Source organism: Dryas octopetala, chromosome 7 (genome assembly GCF_963921425.1).
Source record: "Dryas octopetala chromosome 7, drDryOcto1.1, whole genome shotgun sequence".
In the NCBI taxonomy this organism is placed as follows: domain Eukaryota; kingdom Viridiplantae; phylum Streptophyta; class Magnoliopsida; order Rosales; family Rosaceae; genus Dryas; species Dryas octopetala.
This window is the reverse complement of record NC_141372.1, coordinates 18,055,244-18,073,033: the sequence shown is the minus strand read 5'-3', so window position 1 is coordinate 18,073,033 and position 17,790 is coordinate 18,055,244. Positions and strand designations below refer to the sequence as shown.

The 17,790-nt window shown below is 34.5% G+C and overlaps 1 long non-coding RNA gene across 1 annotated transcript; it reads left to right on the top strand.

Moving 5' to 3' along the window:
- The first annotated feature begins 3,970 nt into the window (after positions 1-3,970).
- On the top strand, positions 3,971-5,207 carry LOC147280202 (uncharacterized). Its single transcript, XR_015123595.1, has 2 exons — positions 3,971-4,291; positions 4,889-5,207. It is a non-coding gene; the product is annotated as an uncharacterized LOC147280202 (long non-coding RNA).
- The last annotated feature ends 12,583 nt before the right edge of the window (positions 5,208-17,790 follow it).

Below are 17,790 nucleotides of genomic sequence, written 5' to 3'. Positions count from 1 at the left end.
AATTTATAATTAGAAATCCAAAACTCATGTTTTGGTTAAAGAAAACTTTAATGTATCAGACTATCAGTTGTAGAAACTAGAAAGTAGGAAAGATAAATCGTCTCTCTCTCTCTCTCATCTCCTTCAGTCCTGTAGTTGCATGCTCCATCTCTGATTTTCAACTTCAATTAAGGTTTGGTTCTTTCTCAAATCTCAAATGAATTTGGGCATTCTCTTTCTTACATCTTCTCCCTTAATATGGAAATCTCAATTACCAAATTAAATTTTCAAAGAAATCAGAGTTTGAAGTTTAAAGAAAAAGTCTTTTTTTTTTTCCCTTTTTGTGTACTGCTATTTGTATTTGAGATATGTTTGTATTTATGATTATGAATCATTGAAGTTTTTTTTGTGTGTACTGCATGCATCCGATTGATATTATTAATTGCCTTCAATTAATCAAATGTTGAGTTATTAACATTTTTTGTAGGTTGGTTACTAAAGAATCTAGTAGCAACTGAGATAACTTGGGGGAAACTTCTGCCAATCTAAACACAGGTGCTATTGAAAATGATATGTTGGAAAATCTTGAAGTTGAAAAAGTTATTGATGACTTTGCTTCTAAACATCTAGAAGAAGGCATTTTCGTTAAATTTTTGGTACTCATTACCTTGTTAGAAAAAAAAAAAGGTTTTTTTATACTTTACTTACTTTGACACAATAAAAAACTAATTTAAAAAGACTAAAATATCTTTATTTTTAACAAAAATTTAGACAAAATGAGCCAAAGGTGGTCCATTACAACAAATTTTTAATTCAGGTGGTAAATTGAGATAATTGTTTTTTAGATGGTGAAGTGAGATTGAGCTCAAAATTCAGATGAATAAAGTGTAATAAAGTCTAATTAGAGTTATACAGAGAAATGGTAACATCCTGCAAGGATGGCTATGAGCACAAGAACACTAAGAAAAGACATGATATTGTCACTACAAGCCAAAGCTAGCCAACGGTTATGGCCTAGTAGTATTGCAGAAACAGATCCATCTAATGGCAAGCAAGAAATTTCCAAGTTAGGGCCTGAAACTGGGAGAGGATGAGATTCAGTCAAATAAACATGGTGAGGTCCAGTCATTATTTCCTGAAAGCACATATGATTGAGCACAACTTGTGGAGTCTTGCTGCCTCAGTACGTTATTAGCTTGAAAGAGGATTCCTCGATCCACTCACCATCAATGTCATGTCTTGCCTGAACCACATTTTCACAACCTTAATTAATCAAGTTGGGTCCTTCAGAACACCTCAAAAATAAGTGGTTTCATTCAAACTTTGCCTTGTATCCACAAGTTGCAAAATCTGACAGGCTATAATTCAAGGGGCATGACTATAATTAAGCCTTCACCATCAATGTCATGTCTTGCCTGCACCACATTTTCACCACATTAATTAAGTTGGGTCCTCAAGAACACCTAACAAATAAGTGATTTCATTCAAACCTTGCCTTGTATCCACAAGTTGCAAAATCTGACAGGCTATAATTCAAGCTAGGGGGATGACTAAAATTATGCCTTCATATATTACAATTTATTTCTTAGACAGGATCCTTGTTCCAACGGCAAGGCAGGCCATTCGAACAGCAAGCCAAAATTTAATTAGTTTTTTTTTTTCAGTTCAAGGCCTAAGTAGTAAGCAGTTCCTACATCCTTAAGTCATTAATCCATCAACACGATCCCTTGTTCGAACTACAGGCCAAGCCGTTTGAACGACAAGCCACAAATTTGTCTTTTTTGGAACGACAACACGATCCCTTGTTTTAAACAGTTTCTAATCTCACCCTAATTTTTGTGATTTGTAGACAACTTTTGAGTCCTTGAACATGTTGAAATATATGACAATTGAGAACTTTTGATATGAAATGAATGTTTAGTACTTATCTGTGCAGGTTGGCCACTAAATAAATATGCAGTAGATGTTCACTGGTATTGACCAATTATCTCAGTTTTCAGAAAATAAACCAGATATCAAAACAGGTGTTATGTAAAACTAATTTCTATAAATATAAGATAAGTTATTTCGAAAAACTGGAATGGTATACAGTTTAGATATCAGTTCCAATACTTAAAATCCAACACTTAAAATCCAACATATAAAGATATTAGTAGATCAGTTCATATGGTAGATACCGATGTCTATGGATATATTTATACCAATTCTATAATTTAAACACATATAATTCATTTATAAGATATCAATTCTTAAAAACAAAACCAATATAATATATTTAAAATATATCAGTTATTGAGTTTTTATCTATCCAAGAAGGAAAAACTAATTTCATAAGTACTTTTTAATATCAAATTTAAATAATTTCTGATGTAATAAGTGATTTTAGATCTCAATTAGAAACCGATATGTCAACACATGAGAAAATATATCACGTCATCCAATATCAATTTTTAGAGGGTTATTGGTAAATTACTGGTATATGTGAGCATTTTTGTAATAGTGAGTAACCCATACACAGCCATGGACAAACTTTTGCCTCTCGTTCAAACACGTACCTTTAGGAAAAAACCAATAACTAGGCACTGAATAGGATTGTAAAACATAACCAAAAATAGAAAATATGGTACCTTCGCAAAGCAGCAGTACGTAGCTCACAACAAAGCTTTTCTATTGCAACCCTTTCATTAACAGAGAGACAAAAATGACAACATCTGAATGAAATTACTCTGACTTAACACGGCCTATACCATCGACAACTATACAGAACAGAAACAACTCCCAAAAGCAAGCCCTGACTGAACCTAACATACAAATTAAATTGATCCAATGAAAGCCCTAACGAACTGTTGCTCTACAATCTAGCCAAATCATAGAAAAGGATAACTCCAATAATGCAGGTGAGACCGAAACCAATAGCGATGAGAAATATATTAAGTTTTTAAAAAACAAAAAAAGGGCCTACAGGTAAGCTAGGATGAAATTAAATTTCGAAAATTTCCTCGAAATTTTTCTTTTTTTTTTTAGGTTTCGAAATATTGTCGAAACAGTCAAAAGTTTGTTAAAAGTTTTAATTGTTTTAGTTTAAATTTCTAACGAAATCAAAATTCTTTCGAAATTTCCATATTTTTGAACCCTCGAAATTTTTTCAAAATCCGAAATTTAATTTCTTGCAGATAAGTGGGCAGCCCACCAAAAAAAAAATATATATATATTAACATTAGTCTGATTTGTTTATTGCCATATATGGTGTTTATGACTGCTGCTTCTCAAATTTCAGCTGGACAATTGCGGGTGTCTCTCCCTCTCTCTCGCCCACTGTCCACTGCTCTCCTCACTCAGTCTCTCATCTCCATTGTTAGGTAATTAATTAGTAGCCTACTAGCCTTCTCAATTTTATTTAATCTCCTCTAGTCCTTTTAGGGGTTTAGGGATTTAGGAATTTAAGGAAGTCATTCTATTTAATCTTTCTCTTGAAAGTCTAACAACGGAGCGAGCATTTTCATGTTTGAAGATTGTTAGGATTTGGCTTCGAAACAAGATGGATAATGAGTTTTTTTTTTTTTTTATTATTATTATTTTTTTTTTTATGATTGTATGATTCTCAGCATTGAAAGAGAACTTTCTGCTAGTATAGATACAAATTCAGTGATTAAAGATTTCTATGTTTTGTATTTGGATTGCATGTTTCATTATTTAATTTGCATGTGTTTTTTTTTTTGTCTATGTTTTTATATAAATATGCATTTTGAGGGGTAAAGCTCACTATATTTCTGGCTAAGCCCACCCCAATTCCAATTCCTGGATCTGGCCCTGCTGAGGAAAAACTTAAAAAAGCTGACTCATTTCCTTAGCACTATTGAAAATTATTTGAATGGTCCATTAAAGGCCTGAGGAGAAGATATATAAGACCTCCCCCCAAGTCAGTACGTGGCTGTGGCTGAAAGCAAAGGGTCTACCATCTACCTTATCTTTCAAGCCCAATTGTCTTGAATGTGGACATAAGAAATTTTGCATGGTTGATTACTCAAAGTTGACCTTGGCTAGTTGAATACTTTGGCATATGCAATAGTGTTACTCCATTATATATAACTTAAGCAGAAGCTACGGGTATTCGATCGGAAAGTAAGAGCCAAAGTAATATACCTCTATATATACATGCATGATAAAATGGTTCACATGCGTAAGGAGTGCAATGTTTATATGATTCCCTTCATCTTATTGCTATTATTCTCATCAAATATTACAGCCTTTGCTCGGTTCACATCCAATATGGTCAATAATATTGCTGAACTTTCCAAAATTCCAAAAAACCGTACGTTTGCATCTCTCTCTCTCTCTCTCTCTCTCTCTCTCTCTCTCTCTCTCTCTCTCTCTCTATATATATATATATATATATATATGTGTGTGTGTGTGTGTGTATGTACATGGTGAATTGGTGATATGGTATTGTCAAAAAACATATATATGAAACAAATCACCAAGTGAAATCATATATATATATATATTTTAATTGACAATTTTATATCATAACATATGAGACAGTTTGGCTCATATTGTTGCTCGTTTGTCTCCTTGTGACTCATTGTGTTCTTGGGTGTGGGAGATTCCGATTCCAGTTTAGCTGTTGCCCCATGTCCAAGAGGATTGGTTAATCTCTCAGTTTGCTTTCAATAAATGCTTTGGCTATATATCAAACAAAAAGTTTTTATATAATAATTTTTTTTTATTAATCAACTAGCGTATTGCGTACATAAGTTTAAATTCATGACTTACTCTAATAAAAAAAAAATTAAGTATCATTCACTACACCAAATGGTTGGTTATTAACTTGGTATATAATTATCACATCACTATTAATGTACTATATACAGTATTCATTGACCATTAAAGTTTCTAGTTGTTATTGCAGAAGAGAAAATTAGACTGCATGTGGACATGAAAATTATCATGGCAAAGAAAACAGGTGTACCAGGAGAAGGTCGTCCGGGCGATCCAGGAAGTGGGTCAGGTGGTTAATGAGAGCTTCTTCCATCTGCTTGTATTTGTTTGATTGTGAAGTACTTTCAATGAAAATAAATGTAATAGCTTTTTTTTTTTTTGTCCAGTATCTCATAGCTAGTTTGATTTATCAAGTAGTGATGTTCATCACTAAATTATGCTAAGTGGGAATTAAACAAGTGTTTGTTAGAAATTTTGTAATAATATTATAATATGCAGTTTCAATTGCACATCACGTGGGCCTTATTTCTTAAGGAGTATTAATTGTATGTTAGAAACCTTAAATTTGTGTTCAAAATTTAAATCTCAAATGATATGGCAATATTTCATTGATTCATAGCTAAGTTCTTTAGCTAGGCTCAATTATTTACAACAAGTAATACTAATATGCATATTGACACATCATTTAAAATCAAAATTTAGTATATAAGTTTGTAACAAGTATAAAATTTATCAGGAGAGTATACATAATAAGCACTCCAACCAATTAAGGAAACTCACATAAAAAAAACCCTAGCCGCCACCCCCCAAACTATCTCTTCTCTCTCCTCAACCCTATCTCTCTCAGCCAAGTATTTCCAGGGGTGGGGACGGTGGCTCCTATGTTCCTCACAGGCCTACTGCTCCTACCCCCGCCTCTCCCTTCTCCTTTTCTTCTTTATTTGTTATTTTGGTTTGTACTAAAGGGATACTCTCCTCCCTCTTTTTGAGAGCTTTTTCATCTCTCCATGTGAGAGTTTTTTCTTCTTAATAAAGGAGAGCTTTTCCGATCGCTCAAGTTGGTCTGTCTGTGGCGTTGTGCGCGATCTATGTGTTGTGTGTCTTCAGATCCTACTTTAGCAATGCCTAGTTGCTCTCTGAAGATTTTTCTTCTAGTTTGTCTCTAGTTCTCGTCACAAGGTGTAGAGGTGTCACTATGCTCGTACCGGTCTTGCCAATTACTACTGTCTGATTGTGGACCCAAACGAGACTACTTCGCTAATTTCTACAATGCCTCGATAGCTCTGTTTGGCGGTTGTAGTGTCTGCTCAATGCTGATGTTACGAGATTGGGTTCTTATTTTGTTGTAAGCGTTTAGCTTGTTGGCCTTATTGTTGTAGGGCTTTTTGCCATAACTTTGTATTTTCTATACCTTTTTGGCTGTTTTAATGCAATGTTATTACTTTATCAAAAAAAAAAAAACAATAAGGAAACTCTTGTCAAAATTATCTCAAACTCTTGTCAAAATTCACTCAAGCCAAGTATAATTGCTCCCACATACTAAAAATTCACTTGATCAAGACCCATTTTTTTGCTTTTATGGTTACATGGGACGAAGTCTAAAGCCCAATTAAAAGGAACTTGCTACAATCAATTTGGGCTTACTAACTCCAGAGCAATCCTCCATATACCAATATATGGTATCAATTAAAGGTTTGTTTAATAAACTGTAATAAGAATGAGAATGATTTTCCATTTCAAGCCGTAACATTCTCCTCTAGGACTGCCGGGCGAAGGATCTAGTCTAGGTACAATTTTGACAATTTATCTCAGATGGACTACCATTGCGTAGCTCCTTACTGATCTTCCTAATGGTTACTATATTTCCCAATTTGACTTAGAAGAGGATAGACAATTTGTGTTAACAGGTGGCCCCTCGATTATTGCTGGAAATTATTTGACCATTCAACACTGGAGGGCAGGATTCTGTCCTCGATCTAATACTATTGAAAGGATGGCAGTTTGGATTCAAATTTCTAGGGGCTCAAATGGAGTTTTCCAACACCTGGGTTATGAAGAAAGTGGGGAATACCTTGGGTAAACTGTTGAAAATTGACATTCTCACAAATTCTTGCCCTAGAGACAAATTTGCAAGAATTTTTGTTGAAATGGATCTCACCAAGCCTCTTGAGGCTTTTATTCAAATCAATAGTTTATTGTATAATTGGGAATATGATCGGTTGCCTGAAATATGCTATGATTGTGGGAGGTAATGCTAGAGAGCAGTGCACCTGGACTGCGAAGTCTAATATTTATCCAAATGATGTTCCTAACGTTGTGGAAGGTGAGGTTGGTATTAATAAGGATATTGCTATGAAGGATCTTGGTGACGCTACTGAGAAGGTGCAGGTTAGTGAGCCTACTATCACTCTCATCCATGGTGAATGGATGAAGCCTAAAATGAGAGGGAGACCTAGGAAAAAGCCTGTTGAAGTGGATGGTCTTGTTAATTATGGAACTGGAGCCAGTGGCTCTAGCTTTAATGCACTAGCTCAAGATGACTCTGGGGCTTGTTTCATTGGGCAATATGCTAGTAAGAAAGATATTCCTGGGCTTCCAAGGTTCGAAATAATGTGGGAAAAAAGTACTGGACCCCAAGGTAAGGTAACAAGGGGGGGTCGAAAGGCTCTGGATGATAACTCTAATGGTAAGGTTAAGAGTAGTGCTCCTAAAGTGGGGCAGGGTAATAAAAGTATTGCTAAAGGGTCTGCTTCCAAATCTTCTGGCAAGAAGGTTGTGTCTCCACATGGAAGTCTCTCTTTTCCTGTTGTCAAAAATTTTGTTGTAAAATCCCCTATCAAGTATGCTCCTCTTTAAACTCTTTCTCGGGCTGAGTCTATGCAGTTGGCAAGGGAGACGTTTAATTTGTTAAGAAGGCCTATGCAGAATGGCTCTGGAAACGGCAAAGGGGTGGATCTTGGTCCTTCTTTTGTCACTACAGAAATGTATTATGCACCAAATTATGAGCAGGGTACTGCTATCTTTAGCCTTGGCCCTCCCAATCATTGATTCTGGAGCTATTTCTCAAAATAATATAGAGTCCTTTGGATCCATTGCTTTCTTATGTCCTTGATAGTTAAGAGGGACAGCAGAAGAAGTCTGGCGCAGCTTTGCACTTTGTCATGGTTTGTGCTACTCCTTCCTCCTGTGTGGGGGATGGAATTAATAATGGAATATTGATGGGCTCATAGCCTTTGTTCTCCTTACTTCTTTTTCATATTTTTATGATAAATATTCTTGTTTGGAAGGTAAGGGCAGCTGGTAGGAAAAATTTCAGTTCCTCTATTAAAGATTTGATATCTTGTCACAGAGTAGATATGGTTGCTATTCTTGCCGTAATCTACTTGGCCGAAAGAAAAGCAGTTGAAGAGTGTTCCACATTTCCTTAATCAACTCGGCGAAATAGCCAAAGATTAAGGAAATGGGAGGCAAATGTTTACACCGGGATTTGGTATTGGGCTAAAGGCATAGACAAGCCCAAATTCACAAAGGCCCAATGTCCAAACTCAGCTTATGTTCAAATGTTGGCCCAACTCATGAGCCCAACCCTTGAGGAAGCCGCCATGTGTTGTCCAAAATAAGGTGCCACGTGGACAAAGATCATCGTGTGCGCTTTCAAATCAAATCAGACAGTTCTTGGCGAGTCTCTCTCGCCGAAAGAACAACTTTCAAAAATTACCAAGTGTACGTACTTTCTCTCTTTTGGCAAGGAATAGCTTCATCAACTCTTCACCGAAAAGCAGAACAAAGAAGCATCTTTTTGTCAAAATTTAGAATTATCAACGATTGTCATGCGATAGATTGAGCAGCTAGAGAGTATTGACACAGCTCCTAAGAAGCATAATGACGGCCCCAAACAATTGGAGGTGACATTTTAGTCAGGAACAAGTTTTAAAAAGAATATATGTGAGACTGAAACTGTTTGAACAAGTTTCAAAGATAGCTTCCACCGCTGGGCATGCAGAGTTGGTCAGGAAAAGGTTCCCAAGACAGGCAGCACAATTGGAGCATTCACACTTAGAAAATGCAAGTATAAAAGGGGAAGAATCCAATAGAAGAAGGATTCACGATCAACAAAAAAAAAAAAAAAACATACAAATCTTGAAAACAAGATCTAACCCCTCAGCTTCTAAAGTTCATCAAATTTTCTCCAAATTCTCAAGATCGTCATCTTCTCAACCTCAAAATTCCTCAGCCTCTCAGTCAAATACTCAGAAACTTTAAGTATTTGATTATTTTCAAGTTCTTAAGCTTTACCATTTCTTGTTTGTAGCTTTGCTAAGGTTTCCTCCTTGGTATTGATTTTCCTTTAAGTTTTGACAGTTAAGTTCCATGTATTTATCATGAAGTTCATTGTTAGAACTACCATTGTATCTCGTTTCCAAGAAAACCAGATTGTGCATATGTTTTTCATTAAGGTTTATTATTGCATTATGCATCCAATCACCAAGCCACTACTACAATAATGTAAATAGACATCGGTCAATAGACAACGGTTCTTGTTTTGTCCGTTATCTTAATTTACCACACAACGGTTTTTTAAAAACCGTTATATGAAGGTACATTATCCTATGGTATTTGGTTTGATGGTTTTTCCAAAATGATTATGCACAATAGTATTAGGCAAAATCGTTGTGTTGGGCAAGTGAAAAAATAATAATAATAAAATAAAAAAACCACGCTCTCTCTCCTCCCACTTAAAAAAACACGCTCTCTCTCTCTCTCTCTCTCTCTCTCTCTCTCCACTTAGATCTCTTTGTTTCTCTTCAATACCGAAACGATCTCCAACTCTCTCTCTTCATCTTCGTTGGTCTTCTGCTCTGAGCTTGAAGATGTCGAACAAAGCTAAATCTTCTGACCTGTAAGCCCCAGATCCCTTTTCAATTTTACTTGCTTCTGCTTTGCTTCGATTTGTTTTGAACTTTGTTTTTTTGGGGGTTTTGTGGGTTTTAATAATGTGATTTTGGTTTTTGTTTCAGTAAGGGGACCAAAAGGGACTTCGACACAGCGTCTCTGGAGCGCAAGAAGGCTGCAAATCGGCTTGTTGTGGATGAAGCTATCAACGAAGACAACTCGGTCGTCAATCTCCACCCGGAGGCCATGGAGTACCTTCAGCTCTTCGGTGGCGACACTATTTTGATCAAGGTTCGATTTACATGTCTATTATTCTTCTATGCATTTATATATAAAAATAGAAATATTATTGATGAAGTTTTGGTTGCAGACGTTTTCTAGTTGGGGCTAATGGAAAATTAAGGCTTTGGGTAGTGGGTAAATGCATTATTTTTGGCTGGGTTGATGGGTTTTCTGCATTTTATTTGGGATCTTGGAATTGGGCGTGTTCTAGGGTCTGAAGTATTGGGATTTTTGTCTTGAAATTTTGGGTTTTTATAGTCAAGTTTATGTTTTTCTCCCTCTGAGGTATTTTCCTACGTTTTGTACTAATTATATGTTCGACCCTGTATTAGATATGGACAGGAATCTTGGGAATTATGCTTTGGGGATACCAAATTACCAATTATATTTGGGCTTTTTACATTTTACCCACCTGAATTTTTGGGTCGATCTCACTTCATCACCTAAAAAAAAAATTGTGTCAGTTTACCACCTGAATTAAAAATTTGTTGCAATGTACCACCTCTGGCTCATTTTGTCTAAATTTTTGTTAAAAATAAGAGTATTTTGATCTTTTTAAAGTTCCTATTGTTAGAATAAAAATGGTTTTTATACATTTCATCCACTTTGACACAATAGAAACTAACTTGAAAAGACCAACACACATTTTTTTTCAACAAAAGTTTAGACAAAATGAGCTAGAGGTGGTATATTGCAACAAATTTTTAATTTAGGTGGTAAACTGACACAATTTTTTTTTTAGGTGGTGAAGTGAGATCGACTGCAAAGTTCAGGTGGGTAAAGTGTAATAAAGCCTTATATTTGACAATGTTAGTTGTGTTTGATTTGAATAATAAGCTTTTTAGTGTTATTTGTTACAGCCACCATGCAATCATATTTGACAACTCTAGTTGCTACTTGATTTGAATATAAAGGTTTCTATGTTATTTGTTTCAACTTCCATATCATATTTGACAATATTCTTAGTTGGTGTTTGATTTAAATAATAAGGATTCTAGTGTTATTTGCTTCAATCCCCAAGAGTAATATTTGTCATGTAAAAGACTTTTTGTTCTGTTTCTGTACAATTTTGGATGATTTTTTGGGTCAAACATTCTGTTTTGGTTAAAGAGGGAGCAGCAATAACATACATTTATATCTGTTTTGTAAATGGTGAATGTAATATCCAATATTATATATCTTTTCAAGTAAAAAAAGGGGCTGCCAACTTTTTTCTTTTAAATCAATTTACTGATCTATTGTTTCAACGAAGTGCTTCTTCTGTCCCAAAAGAAGAAGTGGATTAAAATCACCCCATGACATTAAAGTATTTGGTTTTTTGTACTATGTTATAACCCGGGCCGGAAGAATTACCAAAATTGAAAGAGAGGGTCGTCATGCTTTACTTGTGAAAGAGGACAAAAATTAGTCAAGAGAGACATCCCTAGATTAGTACTTTGTTTATGTACGTTAAATTCAACCACTACTAGTGAAATTTGTAAGTTGAAGAATCGATTCAACTAATGAAATTGTGTACAAATTGAAGTATATATATGCTCTCTTCCAACTATATATATCATAATGAAATATCGATGAAGTGGTGTACCAAAAAAGAAATATCGTTATATATACGTACGTACTGGCCAAAAGTCCTTGTTAACCATGAAGATGACTTGATGAGTAGTATTGCAACGTGAAGTATGCAATTTCAGGGTCCTTGACTTTACTTTTGATAGTTCTTTTTAGTAAAGCTCATATTGTTGTTTCTCTAATCCCAAAATCTGTTTTGTTCCTTTGGCTTCTGTTACTTTCGATCAGGTCACACTTGCTGGTTTCAGGTCTAGCAAGTTCTTGACATTAGTAGCCACTACTATGGTAGCACGTGGATTGGATATCAATGATGTACAATTAATTATCCAGGTCTGTTATGTGCATATTTGGAAGCTTTGTAATATTTATCCATGCCTCAAGTACTTACGTTTATTGTTTATGGTTCAGTGTGAACCTCCACGTGATATAGAAAACTATATCCATCGATTTGGACACACAGGCCGGGTTAGCAGGTAGATCTTGGAAATTTTGGCCCTTCTTGATTACTTGTATTTTTGGTATTCAATGCCTGTAGTTTTATGAGGTACTTGGGGGCGTCACATTATTTCCTCTTTTCTTTCACATTTTTGTATTTCTTCTTTGCTTTGTTGTAAAGTTCTGTGTCTCATTTCTGCAAGGAAGCACACACATGTTCACTTGTTGGTTTTGGTATCGGATTGGATTAATTAAGGCGGTTATCTGCATTTTTTTTTCAGAAATCCAGAACTGGGGATCCTTTGGAGACCAAGTATCCGTAAGTGTGTAGTGTGCTTTCTTAAACTCCATCTTGAATTGTGGTCTATTGTTTACTCTAAGAATGGGGGTCTGACATTATTTTGGAGCTGCATCTAATGTTTGTAATTATTTTCTTACACTTCAAAAAAAAAAAAAAATCTAATGTCTATCATTGTCTTCTTTCCAGTGCACTAATCAAATTTATTATTTTCTTAATTTATTTCATTTTTCTGAGATATATCTTTATTTCTTAAACTTTACTTTTGATTTTAGAGGTATTGGTTTCTTCTTTGATGACTGTGATAAATATCTTCAGAGAGCCATATAAGATTTTTTTAACTGGCATTATTTCTCCATTGGTTCAAGAATATATTAACCATCGTAGTTGCTATTTGAGGTATGAGTTTTATGTCTTCTGCACTCAAAAAACTAAAGCTTCTATTCCCATGCTAGCTCACTGTAGTTTCTATTGTTAATATTTATTATTTATTTCCTGAGTTGTATCTACTTACAGATCAGCACTTGCATGAATGGATTTTACTGTGATCAATTCACCCCAAAAGAGTCCCAAAATGTGGACTGAGAATTGGAGTGGATGGTAAGGTGCCTAAATAATCCTATTACTTTCTAATGTTTAGAACTAATTTTATGTAAATCTAAATTGATTTATTGTATCATATCTTTTTGATCTGATTGTATTTTATTGGCAACGTATGTTCAAAACATTTTTGATTGGGTTTTACTGATATGAGATTTGTTTATTAATTTTGTAAATTATATGGGTTTTTTTATATGAGTTTACTGATATGTGCTTATTTATTTTGGTTGATCTTTATTGATTTTGTTTACTGATACGAGTTTATTGATTTTGTTTATTGATATGGGGTTTGTTTATTGATTTGGTTTTAGTTGAATCAGTATTTTGGTTGTTCAAAATGTTGTTTCCTTTTGTTTAGTCTTGGTTGCTCAGCTTCATGTTAACAGAAAACTGAGTTCGCCACCGGAGGTCCGGTCCTCAAAGGAAAGGTTCGGACCTCAAGTCTAGGTCTCAAACACCAATTTTACTGGAGGTCCGGTCCTCTAGGGTGAGGTTCGGACCTCAAACCTAAATTTCTAAATCCAATCTTACTGGAGGTCCGGTCCTGAAGGGTGAGGTCCGAACCTCAAGCCCAGCTTTGTATTCTAATTTCTTGTGGGATTGAATGCTGGATCAGAATGAAATTTTAAAGCTTGCATGATTATTCAAATAATAAGTTGGGCACTAGGAAAATGGACCAAACATGATTTGTGCACAGACTTTGTAGTGATGATCATTTACATAAATTTAAAAAAAATAAAAATATTCACTTATCTGCAAATGAGAAACCCAACAATGAAAAAAATGCATAGACCCAACAATATTTAGTCAAGATACAAAAAGTTAGTGGATTTTCCTTCTTTCAAAACTCTCTTACTTGACTAAATAAGTGAATATTTGTATCTTTTTGAAATTTCTTTGAAGTTTATCTAAATGTGACTTTGTGTGTGTTTGTGCTCTTTTACAGGAACTTTGTTAGTTTTCTTAGAGCTTTGGAGTTGGGACAGCTACTTAAAAGGGTATGGGGAGAAGGAAGGACAACACTTATATCTAAGAAGATATCGATCTGTAAATATACAAAATTATCAAGGATTATAATAGTGTTTTCAATTCTTCTATTTAGAGCTTGCATATGACTTGTCTATTGCTTTGCATTGCATTGGTATCCTATTAGCTTTGTTTTGATTGTAGTTGGCAGTAAGAAGCTGGCAGATATGGATACATATGCTTGTGACTTACGGGGTCAAGTTTGAAGGAAGTAAATGTGTTATGTTAAGCTGGTTTTTTTTTTTTTTTTTTTTTTTTCTTTTAAGCTAGTTTGACTGAATGTATTTTTTGTACAACTGATCACACTTATGGAACCTATCATGCAATGTAATCTTACATATATTTATGAAGTATCTTTTGGTTTAATTCTAACCATGAGCGTGCATTGGTATACTATAACTAAGTGCTGTATTGCATCGGTTTTCGAAAAAAACCAATGTACCAAAGCATTATATATATCAAAATCAAATTCAAATTATTATTTTACACAATGGTTATATGGTTAAAACCAATTGTACTAAGTGTCGTCCTACAATGGTTTTCAACAGAAATCGTTGTACCAAAGCATTATATACATCAAAATCAAATTGAAATTATTATCTTGTACAACGTTTATATGGTTAAAACTGTTGTTTAAAGTGTCGTCCTACAACGATTTTCAATAGAAACCGATGTACCAAAGCATTATATACATCAAAAGCAAATTGAAATTGTTATTTTACACAATGGTTATTATACATAAACCGTTGTCTTAATGACTATTTCACTTTGTGTTTATACTTAAAACAGTTGTAAAATAGCTGCATTAGGGTATAAAAACCATTGTCTCGCCTATTAGTACACATCGGTTTTTAAATAAAAATCGATGTCTAGATAAGTACGCAACAACGGTATCTCCTAAATCATTGGTTTTTGAGGGTGTATATACAACGATTTTAAATTAAAACCATTGTGTTAATGTTTACAAGACAACGGATATTACCTGTTGTCTATTGGTATCCCAATAGACGTCGGTCGATTAGACGACGGTATTTTGGCAACTTACACAACGGATAAAATCCGTTGTATATTACGTTTTTTGTAGTACTGAGCAAAATATCAATCGCACTTATGTGTTTGAAGCCATAGTCACAAAAAATTTTGATGATTAAAAAGTCCTTGAGGATCAAGGCAGTTTGAACCTTTGGTCAGTCCATGTTCTTTGCTTGCCATACAATCACCTGATTAAAGAATAAAGATCAATCATATCCGGCACAAATTACACGACTAATCAAACAAACAATCTGTTACGGCCATCTCAGCCGAGAACAGTGGCACGCCCTCGTAACTACTAGGACTACAGTGCTATTTATCAAGATTCTCAGCGGAATCTTGCCGTGGGTTTTCGGGTTAACAGTTATGAACCCTAAATTTGTGTACAAAATTTAAATCTCAAATGATATGAGAATATTTTATTGATTCATCATTGAGTTCTTTATGGGCTCATTTATTTACAACAAGTAATACTAAATTACTAACATGCATATTGACACATCATTTAAAATCAAAATTTAGTATATAAGTTTTTAACAAGTATGGATTTGGATCCTTTCCTAACCTAGCTAATCTCCTAACTTTACTAAGTTTTTAATCTTAAGATGTCATGCGTACATTTTAAAATCCTATGGTCTACAATCATTCTAAGCTTTGTCTTTCATTTAATTTGTAAAATATGAGTAGTTAGCTTCATAAAAAGAAGAAAAAAAAAAAAACCATGAGTTTTCTCCTGCGAACCAACCCCTTGGCAGCCATGGTTTCTCTGTATCTGTAAGCTCTCTCTCTCTCAGTTACTGTTATATATATAAGGAGGCCATAGACGTCTTACTAATTAATAACTCTCTAATCTGATCTCTCTCCATATATCTCACACTATTCTACAATTTGAATGATCTAATTGAAAGCATATATATGGTGATATGATCACCATGACAGATAAAGTGCCTTTCTTTTCAAAAGAGCCACCAATCAAGCCAAACAAGGAAATGACCAAAGAATTGAAAGATCAACCAAACAACCAAGACAACAAGAAAAAAAATTTGTACACAATACAAATTATAAATTAGAATTAAATACAAAAATGGTCCATGAACTAGGGGTGGGCATAGTCCAGTCCAATTCAGTTCTCCCCCCAAACCGTGCACTGGACTGGTGGAGGTTATCCAGTCCGGTCCGGTGCTGAGAACTGTACGTTTTGCACCAGAACTGGACCAAATTAAACTGTAACAATTCCAGTTTGGTCCGGTGCACTGTTTGGGGCTGGACCAAAAATTGCACTGCACCAAGCCACCAAACAGATTCATAATTCACAACCCCAAATCAACCAAGAAATGAAGAAACAAACCATTGTAAAATTCGACACTGAACAACATTTGATTGAATACATACACCCCAAAGAAAAATTTCTAATGAAAAACAAAACCCAAATTGGATTTGACAACAACAATCGTTTGACTTTACTGTAAAATCAGTAAATCCCTAACCCCTAACCGAAAATTAGTAAATCCCTAACCCCAAATCAAACCCTAAATCCCCAAATCAAACCCCAAATCAAACCTTAAATCAAACCCATAACTCGAAATCAATAATACTGTAATAGATTGAGATATGAGAGACGAGAGATGATAGTCTGTGACTAAGTGAAAATGGCGATTCTCACAGACCCATAGCTCATGGATCGAACCTCTCTTCGTCTTCCTCCAAAATCGAGATCGAGAGGCGCTGAGAGAGTGAGAGATCGAGAGCTAGATTGAGAGGCGCTGAGAGAGTGAGAGATCGAGAGGCACTGAGAAAGTGAGAGATCGAGAGCTGGCTGGGTGTTTGAGAGATTGAGAGCTGGCTGGGTCGGTGAGAAAGTGAGAAAGTGAGAAGTCTGACTGTCTGAGAGAGTGAGAACTGAAGTCTGGGTCGGTGAATGAGCATATCGAGAGCTAACTGAGTGACTGGGTGAGACCTGAGAGATGAGATCGCGGCGGCGTCGCAACTTGACTGAGAAAGTGAGAACTGAGAAGTCTGAGAAAGTGGCTGGGTAAGTTGGGTGTTTATCTGTTTGAGTTTGATCGTGTTTGACTGTTTGAGTTTGATCGTGTTTGACTGTTTGTGTTTGTGTGTAATTGTAATTTGTTTGTGTCATTGTGTGTTTAATTTAACAGTTTATGTGTAATTGACTAATTGTAAATTGTAATTGTAATTTGTTTAATTGGGGTTTCAAGTTTTCAATTTTCAATTGTAATTTTTTAATTGGGGTTTCATGTTTTCAATTTTCAATTGGGATTATATACTTATTACTTATATATGTAAAGAGAAATTAATATAATTTTTGGTGTTATAATTGTATTAGGGTATAGTTGACTATGAGTCTAATTGGGGTTTCAAGTTTTCAACTTTCAATTGGGGTTATATATATACTTATATATGTATAGAGTAATTAATATAGTTTAGGGTATATGGTTATAATTGTATTAGGGTATAGAGGTATAGTTGACTATGAGTCTAGTTAGGGTTTCATTGGGGTTTCAAGGGGTTTCAACTTTCAATTGGGGTTATATACTTATATAGTTATATATGTTATATACTTATTACTTGTATATGTATAGAGTAATTAATATAGTTTAGGGTATTTGGTTATAATTGTATTAGAGTATAGTCGACTATAAGTCTAATTGGGGTTTTATGTTTTCAACTTTCAATTGGGGTTATATACTTATATAGTTATATATGTTATATACTTATTACTTATTACTTATATATGTATAACGTAATTAATATAGTTTAGGGTATATGGTTATAATTGTATTATAGTATAGGGTTATAGTTGACTATGAGTCAAATTGGGGTTTCAAGTTAATTGGGGTTTCAAGTTTTCAACTTTCAATTGAGGTTATATTCTTATATAGTTCTATACGTTATACACTTATTACTTATATATGTATAGAGTAATTAATATAGTTTAG